Here is a 19,104-nt window from a genome sequence, read left to right on the forward strand (position 1 = left end):
CTCTTCTTCGTCGATTTCATTTCCTTCTTCCGGTTCGTCTTCACGGATGTTCTGGACGATTTCTTCAGGACTAAGGCATGCAAACTGTGGAGCATCTCTATCACAATCGAACTACTCTAAAATGCCTTCTCGATTCACGTTTTCATCTCCTTCCATCGATTGGCTGAGACGAGCGAGATTTTTTTACATACATACATAATGACCATTCAAGGAAAATCAGGTATAAAAGAGTTGCTGTCACGCCTACAATTATGTTACATCGGAAAAAAAAAAAATTTTCCTGTCGCCACCGAAAATTAACTTTTGTTTCGGCGCCGATCCAGGTGTTCTTGTGATGACTTAACATGATCTCGGTTAATCTAAATCCCGGTTAACCGAGGGCCGGTTAATCGAGGTTGTACTGTATTTGTTAAATCTGTATTTAATTAGTAAGATTAGCTCAGAAAAAATTAATAGAAAATAAAGCAATAAAGTGTACAAATAAATTCATAATGACGTCAGAACTTTGAAATCAAAACTGTCCAAGAAGCAACTGCCATCAATAAATGAAGGATTCAAGAGCAGAGCTTAATGAAATCGATATATTTAGTGCATGAACTTAATCAATTGCTAAGTTATTTAATTTTTTAACAATTCTAATGAAAATTAGACAGAATATTAATTGTACCTACCCATAATAAAACTTTTATTACTAAAAATGTCATGTTACAATGCGGTTTTTATATTATATGGAAGTAGCTGCGATTTTATAGGTAATTAAATATCATAGGATGTTCAGCTATAAGATTATCTAATTAAATCAGATTTGTTTTTATTGAATTCTTCAGTAAATGCTGGTATTTCTTTGTTGTACATTATGAGTCCATTGAAAAACACAATTTGAGTGCGTTGTTATAAAAAAACTAGCGCCAGAGATAAAGGTGAGTCCACAAATGAGTCAATTGGTTAAGAATCATTTTATATCCGATGATCTATTGCCCAGATATTTTATAGCGAAAAAAAACAACTAAAAATGGCTCTTCTAATCGGATTATATGATCTTTAAGTCGATTCTCATCATTGTTGCGTCTTCGAACAATAGCTTTTATACGTAGGGATTTCTCTGATGCAGTGGATCGATTGATTCTGTAGTTTCAGAACAATATTTAGGCTGTAATTACCTGAGATTTTATCCGTTTAAAATAAAAATAAATCAATTGTAGTAATATTAGTGAAATGTCGGTATTTAATCCTATATGAAGGCACAGTACTTAAAAACAAGTGAATTGATTTATTACGAGGAATTCCGCCCTTAAATTTTCTTGACAAAATATTTTGAATAAAAAAATAAACACCACATTAACGTTTATAAAAAAAAATTCTAATCATTTTCCAAAAAGAAGAAAAATGGAATAACAGGAAGTTATTTCGGATTCGAAGTTTCACCAGTTGTGTGCGACAATATTCCAGCAACAACTGTCCAAAAGTTGGAATCTGCAACAATTTCACGCTCAACAATGAAAAACTTTTAGTTTTACATTAAAATCTAACAGCCCATGTTGTAATTTTTTGCTGATGAACAGGTGTGTGTATTCCCATACGTGACTATGATGTCTTGATTACTCGTAAATGTTGCCAATCTCTTGTAAAAATTGTAAAAGATCAGTTAGGTTATCATTCCAAGATTAAAAATTAAAAATGGTAATGTTTAATCAATTTAAATTGACATCATCATACTTATCTGATCAAATTATGAGTAGATAGTATAAATGAGTATTTTACGTTTCAGTATTTCTCAACCGCAGAGGTTATTTGTTGTGGTTGATGTGTTCCTTCTGTCTACTTATAGGTTAAGAATTTGTCCTTTCTAAATTTACGAACTTTTATGTATATTCTAAATGTATCGCGTATAAATTAAATGCAATAGTTTTCTTCCCTACTAACTTTCGGAGTTTGATGCTTTTTCAACCTGTCAAACTGTTTGTTTACTTTTTTTTACCTCTGTGCTTGCAATACAACCTTTTAGCATTCATCAACGTACTTCAAATAGAAGAAGAACTCTTCACAAGTCTTTTCTAAAGATGATAAATGGCAAAGATTACGTCCTTAGCAAAGGTAACTTTATTTATATATACTCGTAAAAGCCTGTTCTTTCTCCAAGATTCTTGGATCGTTCTAAGAGAAATGGCCTTCAAGAAGTTCATCTTTTATCAAGCTTCATGAAAGGCGTCATCAGAAGTAGCTCATGTTCGATTGCATTCTTTTTCAATCACATATCCGCAATCTTGGACTTTTTAAAACTTCCTGAACTCTTCAAAATGTTCGTAGTGTTAAGAGTTTCTAAAATACATCTTTCAGGCATGAAGCTTCCAAAATTGGTAAATCGCATTCATAAAAAACGAGAAGTTGCAGTCTGATTAGTTAAAATAGCATCAAAAGAAGCTATGCTCTTGCGAGTTTTAAATAAAATGCACGAGAAATCGAACAGCTTGAAATAGCCGAGTGTTGGTGATATGTAGTCCTTGAATCCAAAAATCGTATGCACCGTGAACAGTGCTTCCTTTGATTAAACTGATCGAGCTTTTTTTAAACCCACTCGTCTCTGACAAAGCTAATTTTATTTTACAGTTCGAGGCAGGTTTGGTGCAGTGGTCACTTGTGCGGACTATTTAGTGATCTCCACTACGAGTTTCGAGTTTAGCTACTGTTGGAAAAGGGTTAATATAGTAAAGTATGAGCTGCCGTTTCTCAACTTGAGCTTACTGACAATAACAGCGGTGCAGAGTAGGGCAGAGACAGGCGAAGGAGTTTATTAGAGGCTATTCGTCGAGGCCGTGGGGCTATAAGGATAATTGTAGGCTTATTAACTGGCTACTGCAGGCTCAGGAAACACATGGGTCTCGCAGATGATAGCCTTTTTGTAGGTTCTGCCAGGAAGAAGAGGAAACGGCACTGCACGTGTTGTGTCAGTGTTTGAGGGGCTCGTATGGCTAAGGATGTTACTTCTCGGGGAGAAAAAAAAACCAAGGCTTGTGAGCTTTACCCAAGAGTCGCTCTCCATCATCAAGAGTCTGATTAAAAGGACAGGTCTGGAGGGTGAGCTTTAAAGTGAGGGGAGCTACAATAGATCCAAAGAGGTCGCAGTGGCGAAGGCCTTGAGGCCGCCCTAACTTAATCTATTCTATTCTATCTTAAATCAAATCTCATCCAGCCACATCGTGGAGATATTCTGAGGTTACTAAGCAATTTTGTTTTGTTCTGATTATTTATTGATGAATAGTAACATCATTACTTATCATTCGATAAGCAAAGAAGCTCCTGTTTTTGTATGTTTTTTTTAAAATCCATTTCCATTCCCTTGCCTGCACTTCAAAATCGCAACTTCCCACTTCATCCGACTATGAGCATTCTCAGCTACCCCCGCAATCATATCCGCTGACTCCAACTCTCGCCACCATATTCTTTCTTATTAATCACAGTTGGCCTCGCAACCACAGCGTACATATCGTCAGCTTTATAAAGTGGAAGCCTTGATCCTCTTTGTTTAACGATCAGACTTCTATCACTCGGTGCACATTTCCCATTCAAATAAAGTCAACATCTGCAAGATGACCTTCAGGTCACCCTGTGCACATTCTTCAATTATAAGCAATCTTAGTTTTTGCTTGCAATACTGTACAGTTGTAAAAACTCTTCCATATAAATTAATTAAAACTAAAGTTAAGTAAATTGATACGCTTGTTTCTTATTACGACCAGGCTTTAGCTACTGTATCATTAAAGGTACGCCGTAAAGCCGTTCTCCAGGTATTATTAGATTTATTTGCAAAAAATGAAAAATTAAAAAAAAAACAAAAAAAAAACCTGACTCTTAAGGTTTTTACTGTCTGCACGTTTTTGTTTCAGGTGCACCTTTAATAATAGGTAGTGTAATGTAACAAAATAACGGCCTTTTGCAGAGGTACTCAGTGTAACTTATGAGTAATTTAAAATGTTTGTAAGTATACTTTGGATTATTACGAAGTTACATGGAACTTTTATTATAGTATATTACATTATTACTACAGCTGGGCATCTTAAAGGTTATTAGATAATGTCAGCTGAGAGAATTATAGCATCATCTTCAATGCACTTCAAAACAAAATCTAAAAATTAAAATTTTACAAGATTCCGTAATAGTGCATTATTAATAAGTTTCAGAATTCTGTAAAACTTAAATTAAATGTTTATGTGTGAACTACTTGATCAAAAAGTAAAGTAATGTACAGTAATTGCCTATTTTTTCAGGCGGGGCTTAACGTCCAACTACCATTTACTAGGTGTCGTGGACGGAGGCGACTAGCAAACGTACTTTACTAATTCTCATTTAACCATTAAATAAAAATCCAAGGCCTAAAGACCGGGAATCGAACCCAGTACCACAATGCATATTAGCTTTGCAGGTCTCGCTTCTTAACCGCTCGGCTACCGTGGCGCCTTACGCAAATTCGTGAAACTATATGATCATATCAGACCCTTTGCCTTGTTCTTGCCCCTTGAAGAAGGTCCCCATGATTTGGATATGACCTAAATTTTGGGGTTATAAAAAGAAGTAAAGTGAATTAGGGTGTTTAAAGTAGAAATATGGTGTGCAAGATAATGAAGAGTTAATTATTTACATTTACTCTGATTCCTTGAAGGGAAATGTCTTGTGCCCTAATCATGCTCAAATTGAGAGAGAGAGAGAGAGAGAAGAATTTAAGTAGAGTATGCTCAACAAAATTCAAAATACCCAAACTTGCAAACAGTACAAAAATTTGAGATTTGTTTCAGGTCAACCATTGGGATCCAACAACCTACTTTTGGACAATAATACCAGACGAACGGTAATGACACATTACTGACGAGGTTTTTCCAACTTTTAGGCGATTTCTTCGAAAATGTTTCGAACGATTATCTTGAAGCATTTCGTGCACATTAGGAAATACGTTTTAAGAATGATTACATTTAGTTGAATTATTTTTCCACTTAACTTTAATTATGCAAGATTTTTAAAGTAGAGTTAGAGTCACAAGGATCTCTTTAAAAGTGCCATATAGATCTTGTGCAGCTATGAGACCTGCAATTGATTGGGAAAAAGCTAAAAAAATATTTTTTTAAATTTATTTAGTAATTTACAATCTGTATAAATGTATAATAAGTAAATTAGAAGGTGGATAAGATGTATTGGTGCGTGAAGAACTGGAGGAGAGAAACTACCCAGCTACTCTCTACAGGAAACCGATTATGATGGTGATGGTCTTCAAACCTCAAGGAGGTCTTGGGGCTATCGACGATTCAGTCTGCGAGAAGGATTGTTAGGGATGTCAGAGGAGGCGAGAGACTGTACGAGAAGATTGGAGCAAGTGGAGAGAGCAGTATAGAATTTTTGATATTTAGTCTTGGTCTATGAAGGGAATGTTGTGGAGAGTGAGGTTAGTCACGAAAAAAGAAGCGTCAGCTATCAGAAATACATCTATACAGTCCGTATGTTTGTTAGTTTTGGCTGAACCCCACAGCTCTAGTCCGTAAGTCCACATAGGTTTGAGGATAGTATTGTATATTATACGTTTAAGTTCAATGGGCCATTTGGAGCGTCGTCCAAGTAGCCTGTAAAGAAGTTTTGCACGTTTTATCGTTGCTTGTCTTTTAATTCCAGTGTGTGGGTTTCACGTGAGTCGTTTGTCTATAAAGAGCCCAAGGTAGCGCTCTAGATCTGTACAAAGAAGAGGATTGCTGTTGAAGAGGACAGGTGGGCAGGAGCCCCGCCGGAGATCTAACAAAATTAAAAATCCGGTACTGAAAGTACTTTACAGAAAGTCTTATTCCAACTTTTCCTTAATTTTCCATGGTCATTGCCAAAGAGATTCATCTAAAGAGGACGAAACGTGTGTTAGGTTAATCGCATTGGTTTAAAAATTATTTATCTTTTTAATCCGAATTCTAAGTTTAAAACAAAAAAATGTAATTATGAAAATTGTAGTACAAGAAATCGCGTAAGGGATTTAGCCCTTATTTATCTTTTTTTAAGTGAATACACACTTTTATTTCTGACTGTACATTCTTGCTCAATATTATCTGTTACTAATAAGAAAACTTACATTATTTTTAATATTATAAAACACAAAGTAATTATATTCAAATGAACAATGATTGGGTAAGGTTAGAAAGCTGAATGCTTGAACATTACCTGGCCGTTGTACGTATACACTTGACTTGAAAGCTCGGTAAGGCACGTCAAATACTCCGCCTTCTAACCTATAAAGTTCAGACTTTTTATTGCGTACATCCGACAGACCAAAGTACTTGTTACAGTTTTTCTATTTTTTAACTTCTTTCTTTTATTTATTCTTTTTGAGACTGTCTGGTCGTCTTATTGTTCAAGGACATGCTTCGTAGTATAATACTGGGCAACATTTATTATTGTTCCTCCTTAGTTTTTTTGTACTTTTACAATTAGTAATTTTATTTTTTATTTTTATACATTAAAAGTGATGAACTTTTTATAGGTATTTTAAAATTATTGGTTGTTGATTTTATTTATTTATTTTACATTCTGTATCCTTTCTTATTTATTAATTTTGGGCAGAATTCATTTCAAATACATTTTGAAAAAAAAAAACCCTACAGATCCTTCTACAATAAACTTTAATTTGAATCTGAATATCACAAAAATCACCGACGTTCACCAATACTAAATTAAAGAACTGTGGAATTAGCAAAACCTTGTATCTCTCTCCTCTGGATTTCTCCCGTACAACTACTCCTGTGAGCAGGACAACAGAGACGATATGAAGAAATGTCCCTCAGTCCCTTTTCAAGGTCATCCACAATTTAACATCTCCATATGTATGCTGTGAGCAAACATAGTTAGCCTCAGAACCTCTGAAGATGTTTAGCTGGAGGAATGGGAATATAAGGCGCTTGGGAGCAAGATATCCCGCTAAATGTTGCTCCACTCTCGTTACAGTACTTTACTAACTCAATTCCAAGCTTTTAATTAATAACTTTAGCTCATTAGATTGGGTTTACCGCGTTTGTTTGTCCCAGAAATATCGGGTAGTGGAATAAGATATGTATACTCTTCCTTTAGGATGCAGTTTTAAGGCTAAAGCTCCTAAGGGAAGTGCTCATCCTAAACTGTCAGTTCCGGAAATTTGAAATTACACTGCTACCGGCTCCTCTATATTCTCTTTTTGATTCTAAGGGAGCCTTAACCTGGTGTTAGAAGGGAATGTACACTGTTCCCTCAATTAGGGAAAAGGTGAGTCAGCTCCAGCGAATAGTAATCATTTCCAATAGTCAATCTCAATCAGATGCAAACTTTCTCCATTGTACCATTTCTATGATTTAAGTGTAAGCTCACGGTTTGCTTTGAAGCTTGGTTCTTTATTGTAAATTATGGTCTAAATAGATGAAAAGAATCCAAATTAAATCAGTCTTTAAAGCAACCTGAAATACATGTTTCAAGACATCTTTAAAATGGAACAAAAAACAAAAATTTATACAATCTTATATCGGTTAAACCTCAAAACAAGACTAGATCTCAATACGCCATCTAACGGAAGTAAGAAGCACAAAGAGATACTGAAAATTGAGTTCCATTAAATCGATTTATTTTTTTTCATATAAATTCTTATAAAATAAATTTTCTTTCCACAATCTCTTTTTAAATTAATACTGTTGGCAAATATTGTGTGTAATTTTAAGTAAAAATAACAAGTTTGGTATTTTTGCTATCAAGATATCACATCATAAAATCAAACTACGTGCTTGACATGAATATTGCATTTTAGTATTTATTGCTTCATAGTTTTCGTATTTATTGCTTTTTAAAATTAAATAAAATTATATGTAATACATAGATATATGATTAGTTTTTTTTATAAATATAATAAAATTGTCAATTTATTTTATTTTTCTTCTTCTTTTTTAATTTTATCTTATTTTCTAAAAGTTCTGGCAGAAAATGAAAGATGAAATTATTCTCGACCCTGTAAAATAAAAGTTCAGACAGATTTTCAGCCGGGCTAAAAAAAAATGCTGGAAATATCTGAACCGAAAATGCTAATCTGCTTTGCATGTCCTTTAGATGTAAGAAGATTATTAGAAGAGCTTTGCCAGGCTAATCGTTGTGCCGCACTCAAAGGTGAGAAAGAAATAGACAACTTTGATAATAACGCAGGAGCACGTCTAGAATAACTTGAAGGATTACCAATGTTTTCCACTTCCTCAAAATATTTCATACTCGGAGAACATCCTACAAGATTTCAGGTGGACTTTGGAGTCGTCTGAGGCTGACGTTAAGACTAGAAAAGCCTGAACTTCTTGCAGCCCGAAAGAATGGTAATAACTACAAATAGAATATTTAAGTTTTTGTCGAGAGGGAGTTAATTTTATGGAGTTTTTAAAATGAACCTGAATGAATTGAATAAAAAAAGTAAAGTAAAATAATATAAAAATCATTTTGGACTGTTATGGCCACTATTGGAAATTTACCTAAATTTGGTGAACTCAATAATTAACAGAAATCAGCGGCTTAATTTAAACGTCTCTAGATGATGATCGCCTCCAACAAAACCGAAACCACAGAAAAAAACAATGAGGAGGTACTCAACGTAATATTGTACAATTCGTTCGATTGGCGTTCAATGGTGTAGATGCTGGCCAACATCCAAAAAAAGTAAAGTAATTTGCTATTTTTAAGGCAGGCTTCAAGTCCAACTACCAATTAGGTGTCCTGGACGGAAGCGACTAGCAAACATACTTTACTTGTAAATTTCTTTTATTAACCATTAAATAAAATCCAAGGCCTAGACCAGGAGAATCGAACCTACTAACCAACAATACATCTTAGCTTTGCGGGTCAAGCCTATACCACTCGGCTACCATCCATGTGCTTTAAATATGTCCTAATGGACGGAATCTGAGAATTAGTATTCATTTGTACTTCTTTTGACACCCTAAGTGAGCATATATGAAGAAATAGTGCACTTTAGATCAAGGAGTTATGCATGAGAAAACTTTGTGCAAGAAGAAGAGTGTTGCATTGGTTAAATGCAGTCAAAAACAAAATTTCTTAGCAATAATTGAATTGCTTTAAAAAAAAATAATTCAACTGGATTTTAAGCCCAGAGTTGTAACGTGGATAAAAATGAATCCACCTATTAAATGCTAGAAACTGTTCAACATTAAAGATGGCTGGAAGCTAGTGCCTCTCCACCAAAAAAAAAATCCAGCTCTACTGGATTGATCATGACCTTTGGTTTTCTGGGATGCAAATGCGATTAACTTGGAAATGCTGCGGAAACTTCTAGGCTAACTAGTGGAAATGATTCGTTTTAGCCTAAGAAGGATTTTGCGAAAGGAAAGAATCAACGATTATTGAAGAAAATTCTTTTAACACGTTAGATAAAGTGCATCAACCTAAAATTAGAGTTTATATACAGGGTGAACCAGTAAGAATTGTCCATAGGCCTACTGTGTGTAGTAAATCTGAAGTGGAGTTCATTGACGTATTGGCCAACTTCATATTTTCCACTGTTTTTGAGTGACGTCACTTTAAACAGACGTAATTCATCATAAGAAGATAAAGGAATCCTGGAAAATGATATACCGTTTGAAAGCCCATTAAACAAGCAAACTTTTATAAAAAGTGCCAGCACCTAGGTTGGATAATGATCACGTAAGGGCCGAATGAGTTTTCTTAAAAATTTCGATTACTATTATTTTTCCAGTATCCAGGAGGAAGATTGAGGCTGATTGGAGAATAATTTATGCTTCAAAATGGTATCAATTTTTAGAAAATATATCTATCTTTCTAAACGTGTCATCAGAATCGAATTCGGACTAAAACTTTCTGAGTAATAACATTTTTATTGGAAAAAAGTAATGATTTTAGAAAAAAAAAAATTAAATTGACGTCACTCAAGAACGGTGGAAAATATGAAGTTGGCCAATACGTCATTGAACTCCACTTTAGATGTACTACACACAGTAGGTCTATGGACAATACTAGTTCACCCTGTATAAATGCATTTTCACATTGCCCTTATGGTAACGTTTAGTAAAAAGTCGATATTCCAAGCAAACTTTAGAGATTGTACAAAGATATTTAGTTTTATTTTTCTAATTCTAAAAATAGTAATCCCAGTTTTTTTACGTGTTTTCTTTCTAAAAGGGAAACCATTAGTGGCAATGCCGTCGTTCTAACAGAAGCTACATTTTTGTTTTGTAACTTGTGTTAAAGGCTAGTGTGGGATGTAACATCTTTCTCTTCTTTTTCTTGCAGTTCTTCACTTCCTTTTTGAACATCTCTGCCCCGTAGAGCACGCTACGCTCATACGCACACAGATACTTTAGAAGGATGAAACGAAGAAATGATAAATAAAATAGTAGAAGCAAAAAAAAAAAAGCCATAATAATCTTACTAATTACTGTAATAAACCTATCCAATCTAACCGATACCACTTTTAATTGCCATCTAATTGCCAAGACTTTTACAATATACCTCTTATTTACTGTCTTTCTTACAAAATATCATCCCACTGCTACCTATATTGCTCGGCAATACTCTCTTTTCACCTTTCTTTGATCTCTTACTCTCTCTCCTCCATCCATATTGTCATTTTATTCCTTTAGTTTTTTATTCTTTTATTTATTTAAGATTTTATACTTTTAAGAAAACAATATTAACTTCACCTTTGCCATAGATCGCATAAGGGTGTCTTTTTTCCATTCCCAGCGCTCCTCTACCTATTCCCCTACTTCATACTACATGTACAGTATGTGTATTGTATCCGAATGTAATTCTCTACGGTCGATAATGAGTAGAAGATAGTAGGATATTGTTCTTGCCTCTTGCAGCATCCCACCATGATTTGATACGGAGTTTTAATGCTTAAAGTTTTTGAACCAAAGGAATTTAACCTTAAGAAACAGAGACGAGTTCCTTTGCCTTTCAAAGGGATCTTCTACGCCATTATGAAGCAAGTTAATGTAGCAGTATTACCGTAAAGTTTGTTATCGATTTTATTGCAATTGGTTCTTTCACTTTTTATCTGAGTGGGGGGATACTGTGTTCAGTATCTTTTGGAAATATGAATTATTTATTGTATTGGCTATTTTCTAGTTATCAGTGGCTAGCTGGGGAATTAAGTGACCTATCAGCTTTTCGGTACTGAATTTTAATCAGGCAATACAAGTTTTAAGATCTGTTAGGTCCAATAAAAAAGTGTTTTATTTATTTATTTAGTTTAACAGTTCGAAATTCCATGCAAACAGTTGCTCGATAATCTAAAATCTTCATAGAAAGTTTAAAATTAATATTTCGTTGGATACAATTTGTTTCAAGCACATTTCGTTTGAATAGAACTTAAAATTCTATTTTGTAAAAAATTTGCGTATCAATTGGTCAGCAAATTTTTGGAATTCTAGCAATGCTGTTTAAAAACAGTACCTGGAATTTTAAAGACGCATGTTTAGCGATGGTTCCTTTGGGAACCCCTTAAAAAAATCCGTTCAGCATTATCATTGAGAATATCTCAAGAAACTGAAAAATTTCTTTATAAAAGTCTCATTTTCAGTCAATTCATTTTTGTTAAAAAAAAAATTCAAAATAGAACAACCACTATGTACAATGTTCATACAAACAATAACTTTAAATATCAAGTTTGCAGTGTCTGCGATTTTTTACTTTTTGGATTATTCAGATAAAACTCTCACACAAATCTAAAGACCAGTATCTGGATTAATGGGTTTTCCGCGTTTGAATCCTGTATACGCTAACCAGTCAGCTAATCTCTTTCTTAACACGTGCTCATGAGATACTTCCGGCGAGAACTCTCCTGAAAATTAGTCACGATCATAAAACATCTGTTTTCTAGGATTAAGGAAAGTAAAATACTCGTATATACAGTCGAGCCTCTTATAAAGGACACTCTCACTAGCGATCACCTCCATTTACGGACAGTTTTTGGATTTCCCCGTTTTACCTCTACACACTTTCTATATAAAAGAATCTCCGTCTAACGGACACTCTACATAGCGACCGCGGACATTGATTTTGGGGAACGGAATAAAAATGTTTCACCTCCCACCAACGACCACCTTATTATTAAAAGTTCGTTTGACGCGGTGATAAAAAAAGAATTATCCCCTCTCAAGTTTTTCTTTTTTTCTGGTTTTTCCTAAAGTTTCCTATATAAGCTCATACATCTTGTACCATTTCAATCATTTTTCAATATTACTTTGTACGTACAATATTATTTTTTTTCCGATATGTCTCTCAAACGAAAGTGGTTAACTCTAGAAGAGAAAATAAATGTGTTGGAAGATTTTGCTAAAACCAAATCTAGCCATCGTCAACTTACCGAAAGGTTTGTTCTATTTTTCTAATAATAGATGATAGTATGATGATAATTTTACCTTAAATTATTATTGTTATGAATAAATGTGATGATTATTATAAAAATTGTTATAAAAATTATTAATTAAGTCAATAATATATAGTTTTTCGATAATTTTTTTGGATAATTAAGAAAAATTTGATGCATATCATATAGCTAAATAATAATGCAATTATGCAAGTTTTTAAATCTATTAATAATAAACAATTTTTAATGTAGATTTTTGGAAAAAAACCCAATTTTTTTCATTATGAAACTTGCCTACCTCCTTCTAACGATCACCACCAAATAGCGGCCACTTTGCTTTCCCCCGCCAGTGACCGTTATTGAGAGGTTCGACTGTATATATAAGTTATTTAGTATAAAATTACTGAAACAGGAGAAAGAAGTTTAAAATATCCAAATCCGAATTATTAAATATCTTCCAGGAAGAAATACAAATTATATAAATATTTAGTTGAATTAAAAATGGAATTAAAAAAATAAATTTAAAGAGACTATGTGAATGGAATCTGGAAATGTGAAATAAGAAATGTCTGACAGGTTAATTAGGCAGGTAGACACCTGTAAGTGAATGTGTTCATACAGGCATTAAGCACCTCATAAAATACCGCACTCCTTTACCTTCATCAATCTGTCTTTCTCTCTGTCACACATATTCGATAACCGCTCTGTCTTCTTTTCTTCCATCATTCTTTAATATTTATTTAACAGGTTATTCTACGAGTTAAATTTGTGTTTTTACAAGGCATTTTACTTTTACTTTTTAATTAGTGGTCCAAACTAGTTGTGTAATTGTTACAATAATGTGATTTGTATTATTAGTTTGGGTAATTTTATTCGAGAGATCTAGATTTCAAACATTTGTCAATATATGAATGATTAAGAAGGTAATTAGGGCTAGCGTTGCTTCTTCAGTCGCCGCACGGGGTTATCGACAAGCTATAAACAAGTGAGGAGATCAATAAGAGAACTGGACTATATTTTGATACTATTCAACATTGAGTTTTCATTTGACGAACCAAGAGCTCAAGATAAGATAAGGTTCTAATAGGGCGGCCCTTAAGGCCTGCGTCACTGCGACCCCTTTGGATATATTGTGCCCCCCCCCCACTCTAGAGCTAGCCCTCCAGACCCGTCCGTTTAATCAGACTCTTAATTCTGGAGAGCGGCTCCTGGGTAACAGGCCTTGGTTTTTCCTCCCCGAGAAGTAACAGCCATACGAGCTCCCGCACTGACAACACGTGCAGCGCCGTTTCCTCCAACCATTGCTTAAGAGATTGCCGGAAGAGGAGTCTGTGATGAGACTTAGACTTCATTACATGAATTTCTAGTGAATTATCTCACCACTAAGTAAGACCGATGTTATTCCAACCGACTCGGAAGATGTTTTCTTGACATTATTTTTACGGAAACATTTCAACAGCTTCTGAAAAATATTGTTCAAAGGTACTGAATACGTTTTGAACTCTAGATTTAATATTCTGTACAGTTCCTTAGATATGCAAGATGATCATTACTCCTAGAACAAGAACAAAAAAAGCTTTAGAGTCAAATTCTAGGTGTCAAGCTCTAGTGTGCCTGAATAGTAATGGAAAACTTAATTTAGATAGCCGTGCGAAATGCAAACTTTGTGGCGACGTGGTATTCCAGTCTAACTGATTAGTGGAATGCCCAATAATTGATGGCGATGGAAAAGACCTAATCTCTGTTTATATCCATATAAGCTTTGAATAAGGCTAAAATATTTTCTAAGTTATTAATATTAAAAACTCAGACTGAACTTAGATTTCAGTTTTTAGTAAAAAAGTGCGACGAGATGACATGAAGTCAGGGAGATCCAGAACTGCTACCGAGAGGCTGTACAGCTGAAGAGCACTTCCATCAATGATGTGTTGTAAATATGTTAATGAAGAATAGATGTAAGATACTAGGTACTTACTTACGCACGTAAGTGCATTAGATCTTCTGATGTACTATTTATTTGTAGATCGATCATTCATATAAGTATATATCGTTATCCGGATAGTAGGACAAAACCGTTATACTTTTAAAGGTCTACCACCTCCCCCCCGTAAGGAGAAGTGGAATTAGCCACTTCTTCAGGGAGCTTGGCGTCCCTGCGGGTACCCCAGTCTAACAATATTTCAACACTTACGCTGACACTCCCTTAACACTCCACACACTATACCTAGGGCCTGTGGAGGTAGTTGATGTGTGCATATTTTTTGGTACCTATTCTTTAATCTCCTCAACAAAAACTGACAGTTTTTGAAAGTTAAGTGTAAGGGGTTGATTAAACGACAAAAGGTACAAAAATCAGCATTTCATTCATAGATCAGCTTGTAATTTCAGCCTTTTAGTAACGTTCGAAAAAGCTTATGAGTTTAAATTTTATAACAATATTTAAGTAATTTTACTCCATTAACGTTTCATTAATACTGTTTAGAATTTATTAGATGTCACAGACCCTTATGCTCGCCATTTTCGTAACAATTTCTTTCTAAAAATATTGATAAAATGTACATACATCTTCCAAATATAGTGATAAATAGGCAATTTATTTAAAATCTGTTCTTCTGATTTATGCTCATTCATCTCATAAACGATATACACACATAGAAAAAGAGTTGGAAATTTGATAACACGGAGTAGAAACGAAATTTCATTCAGTTTTGAGTTCGTCTTACAGAGAGAGCAAATTACACGCAGTTAGTAACAAATAACCCTTTACAACTGTCCTACCGGAGAGTTTTAAAATAACTACTTGTAATAACAATTCATTACTGAATTATAATTAAATATAGTCCCTTTCATTGAGTATTTTAAAAGAAGTTTTATAATCAATAATTAGTATTGTACTTAAGCAATAATTGCCTACGAGGGTCGTTTGAAAAGTCCGTGCAAAAATAAAAACTACTTAATTTTTTGGGGTAAACTTTTTTTATTTTTCAACATAGTCTCCTTTTAGGCTTATACTCCGTCCAACGCTGCTCTAGTTTGTTGATCTCTTCCGAATAATAGGATTTGTCCAAGTCTGAAAAATAGCCATTCGTTTCTGCAATCACCTCCTCGTTTGAATAAAATCTTTTTTCCGCCAGCCATTTCTTCATATTGGGGAACAAATAGTAGTCCGAGGGAGCCAAGTCTGGAGAATAGGGGGGATGTGAAACGAGTTGGGACCCTATTTCCATTAATTTTGCGACCACAACTGCTGAGGTGAGAGCTGGTGCGTTGTCGTGATGGAAAAGGACTTTTTTTGTGGGCCAATCGTGGGCGTTTTTCTTGCAGCTCGGTTTTCAAACGGTCCAATAACGATGAATAATATGCACCTGTAATAGTTTTACCCTTTTCCAGATAGTCGATGAGGATTATTCCTTGCGAATCCCAAAAGACAGTCGCCATAATCTTTCCGGCCGAAGGAACGGACTTCGCCTTTTTTTGGCGCAGATTCCCCCTTGGTAACCCATTGTTTAGATTGTTCTTTGGTCTCAGGAGTGTAGTGATGTATCCATGTTTCATCCACAGTGACGAAACGACGCTTAAAGTTCTGCGGATTCTTCTGGAACAGCTGCAAACCGTCCTTGCAACACTTCACACGATTTCGTTTTTGGTCAAGCGTGAGAAATCGCGGCACCCATCTTGCGGATAGCTTTGTCATGTCCAAATGTTGATGCATAATATTATGTACCCGTTCATTCGAGATGCCCACAGCACTAGCAATCTCACGCACCTTCACTCTTCTGTCATCCATCACCATATCATGGATCAATGATTTCTGGAGTAGTAACCTCAACAGGGCGTCCAGAACGTTCAGCGTCACTTGTGCCCATATGGCCACTCCGAAAATTTTGAAACCACTTATAAACTGTTCTAATCGAAGGTGCAGAGTCACCATAATGTTTATCTAGCTTCTCTTTAGTCTCCTGAGGCGTTTTGCCTTATCATAAAGTAGTGTTTAATCAACACACGAAATTCTTTTTCGTCCATTTTTTTGAAAATCACTCGACTTCCTCGATTCAAACGAATGCCAAACACAAAGAAATAAACCGATCTGGCTGAAACTTGGTGTGTGTTCTTCCAAGAGATGCTACTAACTAAACATAACCTCGATACGCGCCAGTAGTGCTATCTCTCTGACTTTGCACGCACTTTTCAAACCACCCTCGTATCTTAAAAATATGAAGTACAAAAATAAAACACTTATAAATTTTATTACCTATCTCTTATAAAAGCGGCATATTGTAATACATAACGTTGAATATAAGTCTCTCCAAAAAACTAGCTTCAAAGTTTATGAACAAAATCCAATATCCTATTCTTTTTCCAATTTTCAAAATCTTGTTTCCAAATGGTTAAAGATTAGCTTGTAAACGGTACAAGTTTATACATGCACTAAGTCCTTTGCAAGAATGAACAGGCAGAAAACATTCTGCAGTCTTAATGCAGAAGCATACTTAGAACTAATTACAATTTTTAACATAATTTATTGCACAAAATTATTGGCTAAATATTTTTATTAGTTTTTAACTGAAGTATAGGTACGTAATAAATTTCATTGTATTATTAATTTCTGAATTTAAATGATCCATTTCATTTAATTTGTTCGACTTGCAAAGTCAACCAATGACGTGGTAGAAATCCCTTTTTTTCCCTTGCTAGCCCGGTGAAGTTAATGCGATAAAATTGCATTTAATATATATACATCTATACTTTCTTATAAAATATCATAAAAACGATTAATACAGTTTCAAATAACTGCAAGTTCATGACTTGACTTTTCTTATTTTATTATATTTAACTTGTTTTTAATTGATATTATTTATTTGTAAAGCATTTTTCCTTTTTTATTAGACTTGTATAAAAAATTTTTTTACAGTAGTTTATGATTTTATAGTTATTTACTACTGAAATAGTTACAGTAGCATCCGTAACTGATGTATTGTTAATTTGTTTTAAATTTAACTACTATCTATTAGGCTGGAAAGGGAAGTAATAATGCGTGAACATGCTGCTCTAATCTAAAGCTTTTTGGGCATTAAAATATGAACACTACAAGATATAGAGGTGGGGATTTTAGTTATTTCTAGCTAAGAATTATGACTAGATCTATCATAAAGTAGAAGAAGTTTATCTATCAGAAAACTGGGCCGAATATGTTGGAATGCGTCATTAATTAAAAAACAGAAAGTTTGTATACGTAACTGTTGTACTGTGGAATAGTTATGATGATATAGCCAGGGCCGGATTTTCCTATAGGCTAACTAGGCTTCAGCCTAGAGCCTCAAGATCAAGAGGGGCCTACATTCAAATTGTTAGCAAAATTAAAATTAGACTATTCTAAAAACAGTGAACACTAAAACAGTGTTTTAGTGATGTATCCACACTAGTGATGTATTTTATTATCTCTCATGTAATTTACAAACTTAAAAATGGGAGGTGAAAGGGCCTCATAAGTGGAATATCCTAGGGCCTCTTTTCATCCAAATCCAGCCCTGGAATATAGCCTACCGTTAAACTCCGCAAATTTTTTACAATACCCTGAAGAAGCTAATACATTTACCAAAACGTTGGTATGAAGAAACAATATTTGTGTTTGACTTTATGACCGCACCTCAATATTCCCCAAAATCATAATTTATCTAAGCTTTGTTCTACCAAAATTCGTAAAATTATTCTTGAATTTTTATTCAATCTTAATACAAACATCTTAATAAGACAATGAATAGTGGAGGTAGCCAATCAGGTTTTACTTTCTAGTATACATTTTATGAATAATTAACTTTTAAATTTTATAATTAATGCGTCTTGATTGGTGTATTTGAAGCACGTGACTTTTACCGAATTTCAAGATTTAATTTTATCCAAAAATACAGGGTGTATGCGGAGGAGTGGTCGAAAATACGGGAGGTGATCCAGCAGCTCAAATGCAACAAAAAATATTCTCTTCACTTTGGCCTGATTCTCAATAGTGTCCAAGATATTTGCATTTTTAACTTTTCCGACCATACTCGCGTTTTTCACCATAAAAACGGCCGTAACTTTTCTATCCTTTATCCTACAACAAAACTGCTTATTCCAAATGAAAGAGCATTAAATTTCCTATAAATCTGCTTAACCCAGAGCCTTAAAACTTTTCTTATAACTAAGGAACGGATTTTTATGTATTTAAAAATGCCAAATACGTATTTAATTAAAATATGCATTTATTTTCGTCAATTATGTGGAAAATATGTGATTTTCTTAAAATATTTTCTGGAATATTTAAGTAAAATGGACATTTTTTTTTTATGAAAATGGATTTTTTTTTGGGGGGGGCAAGTTATACAAGAAAAGAATATTTTTACAATTTATAATAATTTATTAGGAACACAATAATTTGTTTTTACATGTTATAATGATTTATACAACAAAGAACATTTTTACTATTTATAAAAAGATGTGTTAAATTTTCAATTTTGAAACTTCACTCTTCGAAATTGTTTGCAACCACATGAAATTTCAAATGTTGGAACGTAAAGTGACGACGATCTGGGCGTAAGATGGACTTGTAACGACTAAAAGATCGTTCAACATCTACAGATGTTATAGATGCCTTGCTGAAAGAAGTTATCTCGTTGGTTGTAAAGGGTACACGATGTTCTGAGGTGACTTCTGTTCCACTGATAATATCAGAAATCTGGCAGATGGTCTCCCACCCT

General features: G+C 34.1%; 1 protein-coding gene and 1 long non-coding RNA gene across 2 annotated transcripts in view; one reads left to right on the forward strand and one right to left on the reverse strand.

Annotated features, from left to right (window-relative positions):
• The window catches only part of LOC141446000 (uncharacterized), a 43,287-nt gene that overhangs the window by 15,812 nt on the left and 8,371 nt on the right, over positions 1-19,104 (reverse strand). The gene's annotated exons all lie outside the window — the stretch shown is intronic.
• On the forward strand, positions 1,793-6,419 carry LOC141451543 (uncharacterized). Its single transcript, XR_012456882.1, has 3 exons — positions 1,793-2,094; positions 3,885-3,975; positions 4,791-6,419. It is a non-coding gene; the product is annotated as an uncharacterized lncRNA (long non-coding RNA).

Source organism: Rhodnius prolixus, unplaced genomic scaffold, assembly GCF_049639745.1.
Source record: "Rhodnius prolixus isolate KJV_2025 unplaced genomic scaffold, Rpr scaffold_1, whole genome shotgun sequence".
Taxonomy (NCBI): Eukaryota; Metazoa; Arthropoda; class Insecta; order Hemiptera; family Reduviidae; genus Rhodnius; species Rhodnius prolixus.